This window comes from Fopius arisanus, unplaced genomic scaffold (genome assembly GCF_000806365.1).
Source record: "Fopius arisanus strain USDA-PBARC FA_bdor unplaced genomic scaffold, ASM80636v1 scaffold00003, whole genome shotgun sequence".
NCBI classification, from domain to species: domain Eukaryota; kingdom Metazoa; phylum Arthropoda; class Insecta; order Hymenoptera; family Braconidae; genus Fopius; species Fopius arisanus.
Window position 1 is genome coordinate 823,224 of NW_011887742.1, and position 9,271 is coordinate 832,494.

General features: G+C 37.0%; 1 non-coding gene across 1 annotated transcript; it reads right to left on the reverse strand.

Annotated features, from left to right (window-relative positions):
* Positions 1 to 6,099: 6,099 nt before the first annotated feature.
* Positions 6,100 to 6,193, reverse strand: TRNAY-GUA (transfer RNA tyrosine (anticodon GUA)). The gene is made up of 2 exons: positions 6,157 to 6,193; positions 6,100 to 6,135 (listed from the first exon to the last, which is right to left on the reverse strand). It is a non-coding gene; the product is annotated as a tRNA-Tyr (tRNA).
* Positions 6,194 to 9,271: the final 3,078 nt, after the last annotated feature.

The window sequence follows — 9,271 nt, forward strand, 5'->3', positions numbered from 1 at the left end:
CACCCCCTATACGTCCACAAAATTCACCCTATCCTTGATTGGATATATTCGCCCTCATATGGTGGTAGTTTCTACGTCAATTCTGCCTTGAAACTTTGAAAATCCTGCGCCACAAAACGATACTTTCTTGAGTAAACAGCAGTATTTTTCCCAACATTGTCCTTTCAAATGAAAAGTGTAATTTTTTTATGACTCTACCGACTAGACTGGAATCAATATCTCATGAGCAAAAAAAAAAACTTCAATATCTCGACGATATCACCGGGAGTTCCATGGAAAAAGGAAGGTAGCGAGCACTCGGGCAGAAATCTTCAGGATTCACTTGGTAAGAGAGTTGGGCGAGAAAGTTGTTTACTGTCCCTTCAGAAATGCTTCTGCCGCTTTGGGACTATTGTTTCACGCGAGTAATCATACAGACCGCTGAGAATAGCATTGACAGAATAGACGAGTTGAAGTAAGAGTTGGTGGAGATTGTTCACGAAACAAAAAGATACTTGAATCAAGTATGTTTTATACATAATTCCAGTCTATTCCATGTTCACCGCAATATCGATAAAAAAAAAATCGTTTTTCTACCGTTCTATCATCTATGCTGTTGCAAAGGCTTAAACTAGGTTAATTGCATTCTTTTCGAGGTCATTTTTTAGCCGATTTCCCGAAATTAAAGGAAGATAATAATTTTTTTTTAGATTATCCCTCATGTTTCCAATAAAAACGAGACCGTCGCCGCGTATTCAGTCGAAATATTTGAAATTTAGCCCCGATATCGTGGTGACTAGTCGGTTTATCTTACCGGCCTTATCCTTGCGTTATCTGAGATATTTCGAGATCGGCGTCCTTTCTCATTTTCATATAAGGAAAGATAGAAAATTGGAAAGAAAGAAAATTTGCAGTCTCTATAAATTTCTGGGATGATTCTCAAATTTTCGCGATTCCCAAATCATTCGAAATACTTCGAGACGGATTTCCTTTCTCCTTTTTATATTAACAATGTCCGTTTTGAAGAAATTATATTCGCAAAAATTTCTAGAAAATGATCAAAAAAAATTTCCGAAAAAACTTTTTGAAAAATTTTCCAAAACATTTCCCAAAAATACAATTGCTTTAACCCCGATTTTTTGTTTGTTTGAAAAAAAAAATTGTCTCAATAATTTTCCAGAAATTTATTAAAAATTTGGAAAAAGTATTTCGATTACAATTTTTTTTTACCCGGGATTCAACAATTGATTAAACATAAAAAATTGTTTAAAATTGCAAATGAAATATTTTTTAATGGATGTCATGCAATTTTTTATTCCGAGTTCCACAAGAAAATCGGTTGGAGAGAAGCTGTATGGGTGAGACGTGTCGACTAGTATCAATATTGAAAACCGCTGGGATATTTGTTTGGCGGCGGTCTCCACGGGGAAAAAGGAAAAACTACGAGATTCATCGATACTCGCCAATCGCAACAACTGAAAGGAGAGACGTTGGGGGTGGAAACGGGGGTTGAAAGAATGGTGAGTACTTCTGGGCTTGTGGCCACGGATGTGGACAACGTGTGCGACACTTGGCCAAGTCGTTTTATACCGGTTTTACTGAACCCTCCCTACCTCCCTCCTTCTCCCCCCTCCCCTCTCCATCACTGTATCGAGTTTTATCGACATTTTCAGGGAAACATCTCAGTCCGTCTGTGAAATGCAAAGGTATTTCTCGGTTTACGGTCTTCTCGAATGATGATGTTTTCGGTATGAAAATGTCTTGCAAGTTGTCGCACTTATTCTTCATCGATCGTTGTACTCAAATTTTTTAAATTCCCGGTACCACGATAGCCTACTTTTGGAAATAACCCAGAATTTGAGATCGATTTGAGATCGAATTGATCATAGAAATTTGGTTTCAATTGAAATTTTCATTAAAAATTTTTTTATCGCTGGGTTTTGGCTGAATTTCCGGGGACAGTTTGGAAAAATTTCCATCGCACCGGAGATTCACAACAAGTCTTTGAAAAATGCGAATTTTTACTTTATAAATGTAAATTCTCCAATTCTTCGATTATGTGAAAATTTCAATTAATTGAGGAGTTCTTATTTTTCAAAAGTTCAATAATTGATTTTTTATTGTATCTTCCAAGATACGGGAACTTTTCATTAAACATCAATTGTTCAACTGGCACTATTTATAAAAATCGGGGAAATGAAGTTGAATGAGACAAAATATCCGACAAATAAAAAAAATAAATTTTCAAGTTGAATAGTGAAAAGTGGAGGGAAACTCTGAAATTGTAAGGGTCTTCTCATCAAGCTGCCCAGGGAGGTGAAATAGCCCGAAACTTGGAGTGAATAACTCCGTCGAGAAGAATAAGAGTGGAATTCATCATCCCACAGGAGAAAGCAGAAAGTTGCATCATTTGGCGGTGGGCGAGAGAAACGAATAAACCGAGAAATCCGGAGGGAAACAAGCATTCGGTTCGCTGCACGAATTGCTTTTTCCAGCTTGCAAATGTCATCTGCTTCACTCCAAGGCACCCCTCAACGTTCAATCTACATGGAGATTGAAACAAGTACAAATAAAGTCCACCTATCCCAGAAAAATTCCTCCTACTACAACCCCTCTCCCCCGCAAATATAAAATTATGCGTTCAATGACGGGAAAATATTAACTTTCTTGGCACCATAATCTCACTGCGAAACCGCAAGAGAACTCGATAATTGAAGTGAACCTTTTAATCTACAAATTCTGGTCTAATCATTTCAGTGACGACTCAAACTTGAAGAAAGCAACAACCGACAATCCAACAATAAAATATCATTACAGTAATAAAATAAACAAGTAGTACGACAGAAGCTATATGATGACGATCATATAAATGCTCATATTTTTATAACTCCATATTTTTTTCTTCTACTTTAATTTCAACCAATCTAACTGTTAGTCGGCTTCCAAATGAATTGGACCGAATTTATCTGTCGATAATTCCATCGTGTAGAATGTGCGAAGAACTCAAGAATTCGCCCAGTAAAAATCCTATAACGAAATCGACTAATTCGTCGACGAAGAATTCTACAAAAATTTCATGTCATTTTATCGCCGTTAATTTCCACTTTTTCCACTTAAAATTTCAATATAATAACCAACGGCGTGTAATAGGAGTGAAATCGAATCGATAATCGACTAGAATGAGTGGTATTTTTTGTGACGACAAGTAGGTTGAAGAAGAATAGGCTAACCAGAGCAGCGGCAGAACGGAAAACCTTTCCCGGAGAGTTCCCTCTACAAGGTTTTCAATAGAAAAAACTAATAATGCAACTTCTGGGTGCAACCATTCCCTCGCAAATAAAATATTTCCGTTGGTTCTTACCCCCCGAGTATCTTGGGCCAAGAGCCCTCTGTTTACCTTACGCCTCTCGGCATTCTACCTCCATAATTCATATATTCCGAATGCGATGCCACTGTGACTTCAGGATCTTCACGATAAATAATATCCTTCGACACTGTAAGCGGCGCGATCATAAATCTTGTGATCATAAAGAGAAGGAAAAACGAGGGAGAGGGAAAATTTTTGAAATGGAGGAGTTGGCTGTCGAAAGAGTGCGGAAAAGCTCTTTCCAGCTCGGCCGTGAAAGCTGAGATTACTTTTTTTACCAACTTTTTCACCGCTCCCACTGTTTTTTCTTCTTTTATTATCTTCTTAGGTTTTTTCACCCCTAGTTTCTCACTTCAACACCCCCTCAGATGGATCATTTATAAGATTCAATGGTACACTTGCATTGTGAGAATATGCAGAACTCTATTTTAATATTTCCTTTTTCATATCCAATTTTCGGCACGACTCTTCCTTTGCAATTCTAACTGTTAGAAATTTATTGGAATTGCAGTCGGAATGCCGTATAAATTTTCAATTGTATAATTTTTTGGGAACACTGAATCTTAAAAAATTGTAAAATTCTGGCATATGGCATGTGTCAAACAGGAAATTTAAAAGAAGTGATGAGAACAGACGCCGCAAAAATTTCCAAAAAACGGCAAGTCAGAAATTAAAAAAAAAATAGGTAACACGGGCAATGCATTACACGCCTATCGAACAATTAAAAATGATTAAAATCCTGTTCATTCTGTTGCAGAATGAATTTTTCATACGGTCGAATTTCAATGAGCCTTTCATTTCTGTGACATTTGAAAACAAAATGGAAAAATTGACTGGAAAATTTTAAACGGCGTGAAAGATCATCTCCATAATGGGATGCTGCCTCAATTAATTATGAAAAGGCTGTAATCCATATGAATCTGTTTACCCACATCTCTATTGAAATTTCCTCGAAGGTATATGATGTTATGCTGTCTATACGCTCATGTTTTTGTGTACTACATGCACTCTGATTCAAATGAAAGAGCAGTAATTGGAAACTTTGTGGTGGGTTGATTTTTTTTTTCGTTACTGTCAATCCATTTGATGCCAGAATGATTGAGCACTAGCCAAATTTAACCAACACTCGAAATCATTGGACTGAAAATGCCAACGGCTTGAACGAGAGGATTTCAGTTACATGTCCCTTCCAACATGTACATGTGTTATTATTTTGAAAATTAAAGGGTACAATAATAATATAGAATCGAGTGATTTTCATTCCCTATATCATATTCATTTGTTGAGCATTATATGCTAATAGCATTGATAACGAAAATAATGGAGGCACTTGTCGCCGATTGGCAATTTCCCATTCTAGGGGGAGAATGCTCGACCATTTTCCCATTGCCTCGTTTTAACTCTATGTCCCAAAAGCCCATCCCCTGTGATTCTGAATCATTCCAACAGATAGCACCAACCACATGCCAGAATTTTGCCAGCTGATGTAATTAGGATAGTCGGCAAAATTTGAATATCGCACACAATTTCGTTCTGCCGGAGTGGGTACTCCCATGCATAAAACAAACTCACTGATTCCGTGTTTGGACAAGCAGAGTTGGAAAAAAAAATTTTGTCATCAGGGCCCTATCCACCGCAAATAACACCATGATCCTATAATATTGTCGCGGGAGTTAGTAATTATTTTGAGCAGTTATTCCCGACATATTCTCAATTATCATTATTTTTTCATTTCGGGGAAACTGTCGATCAGATTGACGTTAAAAATCTACAGATTTTTGGTTTCACCGTTTGTCAATCACTCACACATTTCCATAGGCGTGCGGCTATTTTTATCAATTTTTGGTCACTCAATTTTTTATTTATATTAAAAATTCAAGAAAGAAATTGCATGGCACTTTATCGTTGCTAATAAATTCAGATTTTTTTATATTAATTTAATTATAATTTTTAATGTTAAATAAAGTCAAAGAAGTTATTCCCCAAATTTTTGTATATAATGGGGCATGTCAAAAAGTAGAAACAATTATAATTAAAAAAAAAAACAAAGCTGTTAATCTAACTGTTAAAATCGCTCCAAGCCTCAATTGTAATCCAATTATCATTTTTCGTTTTTAAGAAATATTTAATATTGATCAGACTCTGAGGAATGAAGGTATCCATCCATTTTAAGACACATTGAATGGATGATAAAAAAAAATAGGAAAAATTGATGAATCAATGCGAAAGCAGTAAAATAACAAAAAATCGTAAAATTCTTCCATTATCTATTCATTGGATCATGAAATGGATGCATACATTTGTTCCTGAAAATGCAACAAACATTTGGAAAAAAAGAAAAATGCCAGAGAATGAAAAGTGAGGCACTTGGACGACTTTAAAAGTTTTGCATTGACAGATGGCATGCAACCAATGGTAATCATAATTTTTACGACTTTTTAACATGTACCATCACATATCATAAATCATTTAATAGGTTTCTAACTCTCATAAAGACTAATAGGCAGAAGATGGTCTCTGAAAACCCGACCAATGTAGATCTCAGGAGAAAAAAAAATATCTGAAGAACTTGCCATCGACAAATTACCTTTCTTAACAGACACCGATAAATTAACGAAAGATAAATAAATGCGGTGATGAATGTAGAAAATTTTGTCTACGATTAAAAATTTGAAAAAGTTCTACTGAGAGACTCGTTAATCCGCGACAACGACAGGAAAAGCCCGATACTGGAGAAAAATAGAAAAAATAATTCCTTCGAGCCGGATTTGAACCAGCGACCTATGGATGTCCATTACGAATCTAACCAACTACAGTCCACCGCTCTACCATCTGAGCTATCGAAGGATTAAAAATTTTTTGTTTTTCTAACCTCATAAGCCGCTAGTGGAGCAAAAAAACACCCCACACCCCTCAATCTTTTCATCCCTTTCCACACCTATTTCGCAATAATTCCGAGGATCAACGAAAATCCCCTACCAAAGTATGCGAAAAAAGTAAGCCGAGAAAGGGTAAACAAAAAAAAAACCCACACACTCAAATCGTGTTAAAAACCACGAGCTAAACTCATGTGGTTTTTTTCTTTTGCACTTTCTCTTTGATGTCTCTATGAATTTTCCCAGAATTGCCAAACTAATTCATCCACGTGTAAACAATTCGCCGGAAAAGCCTCACGTCAAGAATATAATCCATAAATATCCGATGGCAAACATCTTGTCATGTAATCCCTAGAATAATCGATAAAATAAATGTGTCAAGGGCACTCACCGAGGGATGAATTGTGGAATCCTCCAACTGCCCCAAATTGTCTCCCAGAGTCACTGCCACTGAACAGCTGATTACTCAGGTTTCGTCGTGAAGGAGTCAATGCAATTGAACTCTCTGAAACACCGAGTAAATTATGCACAAACACTCACTTATCACTTCGCGTAAAAATATAAACAATGACCAAACACATGCCGCGCGAATAATCCCTAACCTCCAACAACGAACACTGATTTCCTAATTCGGCATTAAGATTCCTCACTAATCGGGACAATGATTCATGGAAAAAATTGATTGAATCACTTCGGTATTTACACAAAATATTGCACACACACACTCACAACACTGTCAATCAGCTGTTCTGAGATATTTCTAGACTTCTCATGGTGTGTATCCGAACTATGGAGGTACGTGACGAGAATCGCGTGTGCCACTGCACAATATTTTCGGCCATTTCGTAATGAAGAGAAACTGCTCGCGCCACCTAGCGGTCTCCGCATGAACTCCTAGGGATCGACATTGAAAGATAAATATCTATACCTAGTTATCTTTTCGGAATCAACGAAAGAAAAATTGAAAAATTGGGCCTGATAGGGCCTGACTGAAACTGAGTGGTTTTTCACCCGATTTAAGACAGTGGTACATTTTTTTATAATTCTTACTGCCGCTTCATAAATTACAGCTAATGTTTCTGAGTACATTTTGAACGATGATATAGATGGAATAGTATCTCAAATATTATTGAATATTATGAATCAATAGGTAAATGAAACAAATTGTAATCAATTAGAAATTTTGAAAAATACATTGATATTTGGGGACTGAATTTTTAACATGATTTGGCGAAGTGGTCTATTTTTCCTACTTTTTACAGAATATGAGATCTTGATTATTTTTCAGATTTGAAGAATATACGAGGGACAGGACCAACTTTTTTTCATTATTTTTTTATACTATGCAACAATTCTTATAATGAGATTTAGGTGAGTAAAATATTGTTTCGGCTTACCTGTCCTTTATTTTTTGGCAGATTGCTGATTATCTTCCGAAAGATGACATCAAAGAGGATTGACTGAAGTAGAGGCTCAGTTCTGGGCGTTTGAGTGACCCCACCGGTATCGTAGTACGGCACCCCAAGAGAGCGAGGGCGCCACACGCAATGGGGGTGTCGTCCCGTCAGCCGACTCGATAACTGCCTCAGTAGTCAACTGGGTGAATTTTATTTCATGTGTTATGAAATTGGTATTCACTGAAACTGAAAACTGAAAAATTTTCAAAAAAGTATCAGAGGAGCATAAAAATGGAGGAGGTATTCGCTGAAATTGGAAATTTCGAAATTTTTCGAAAAGTATCAGGAGAGCATGAAAATCGAGGAGGTATTCCCTGAAATTGAAAAATTAAAAATTAAAAATTTTAAAAAAGTATCAGGGGAGCATGAAAATGGAGGCGGTATTCACTGAAAATTAAAAATTCGAAATTTTTCAAAAAGTATCAGAGGAGCATGAAAATCGAGGAGGTATTCGCTGAAATTGGAAATTTCGAAATTTTTCGAAAAGTATCAGGAGAGCATGAAAATCGAGGAGGTATTCCCTGAAATTGAAAAATTAAAAATTAAAAATTTTAAAAAAGTATCAGGGGAGCATGAAAATGGAGGCGGTATTCACTGAAAATTAAAAATTCGAAATTTTTCAAAAAGTATCAGAGGAGCATGCAAATCGAGGAGATATTCACTGAAATTGAAAAATTAAAAATTTTCAAAAAAAGTATCAGAGGAGCATGAAAATGGAGGCGGTATTCACTGAAAATTGAAAATTCGAAATTTTTCAAAAAGTATCAGAGGAGCATGAAAATCGAGGAGGTATTCACTGAAATTGAAAAATTTTCAAAAAAGTAACAGGGGAGCATGAAAAACAAGGAGGTATTTACTGAAATCGAAAAATTTTAAATTTTCAAAAAATAAAATTCATCCAGCGACTTGATCCCTCTGACAGCGGGACTGCTACTGAGGCAATTACCGAATCGGCTGACGGGCAGACACCCCACCATTGGGTGCGGCCCCCTCTTTCTCTTGGGGTGAGCTCAGTGGGGGTTTGAGTGACTTCAGCGGCGGCGCAGTACTGCGCCCCAAGAGCGGGAGGGGGCCACACGCAGTGGTGGGGTGTCTGCCCGTCAGCCGACTCAGTAACTCCCTCAGCAGTCCCGCTGTCTGGGTGAATTTTATTTTCTGAAAATTTAAAATTTTTAAATTTCAGTAAATACGTCCTCGTTTTTCATGCTCCCCTGTTACTTTTTTGAAAATTTTCCAATTTCAGTGAATACCTCCTCGATTATCATGCTCCTCTGATACTTTTTGAAAAATTTTGAATTTTGAATTTTCAGTAAATACCGCCTCCATTTTCATGCTCCCCTGGTACTTTTTTGAAAATTTTGAATTTTTCAATTTCAGTGAATACCAATTTCGTAACACATAAAATAAAATTCACCCCATTGACTGGTCCCTCTGATAGCGGAACTGCTACTGAGGCAGTTACCGAGTCGGCTGACGGGACGACACCCCCATTGCGTGTGGCGTCCTCGCTCTCTTGGGGTGCCGTACTACGATACCACTGGGGTCACTCAACCCCCCAGAACTGAGCCTTTACTTCAGTCAATCCTCTTTGG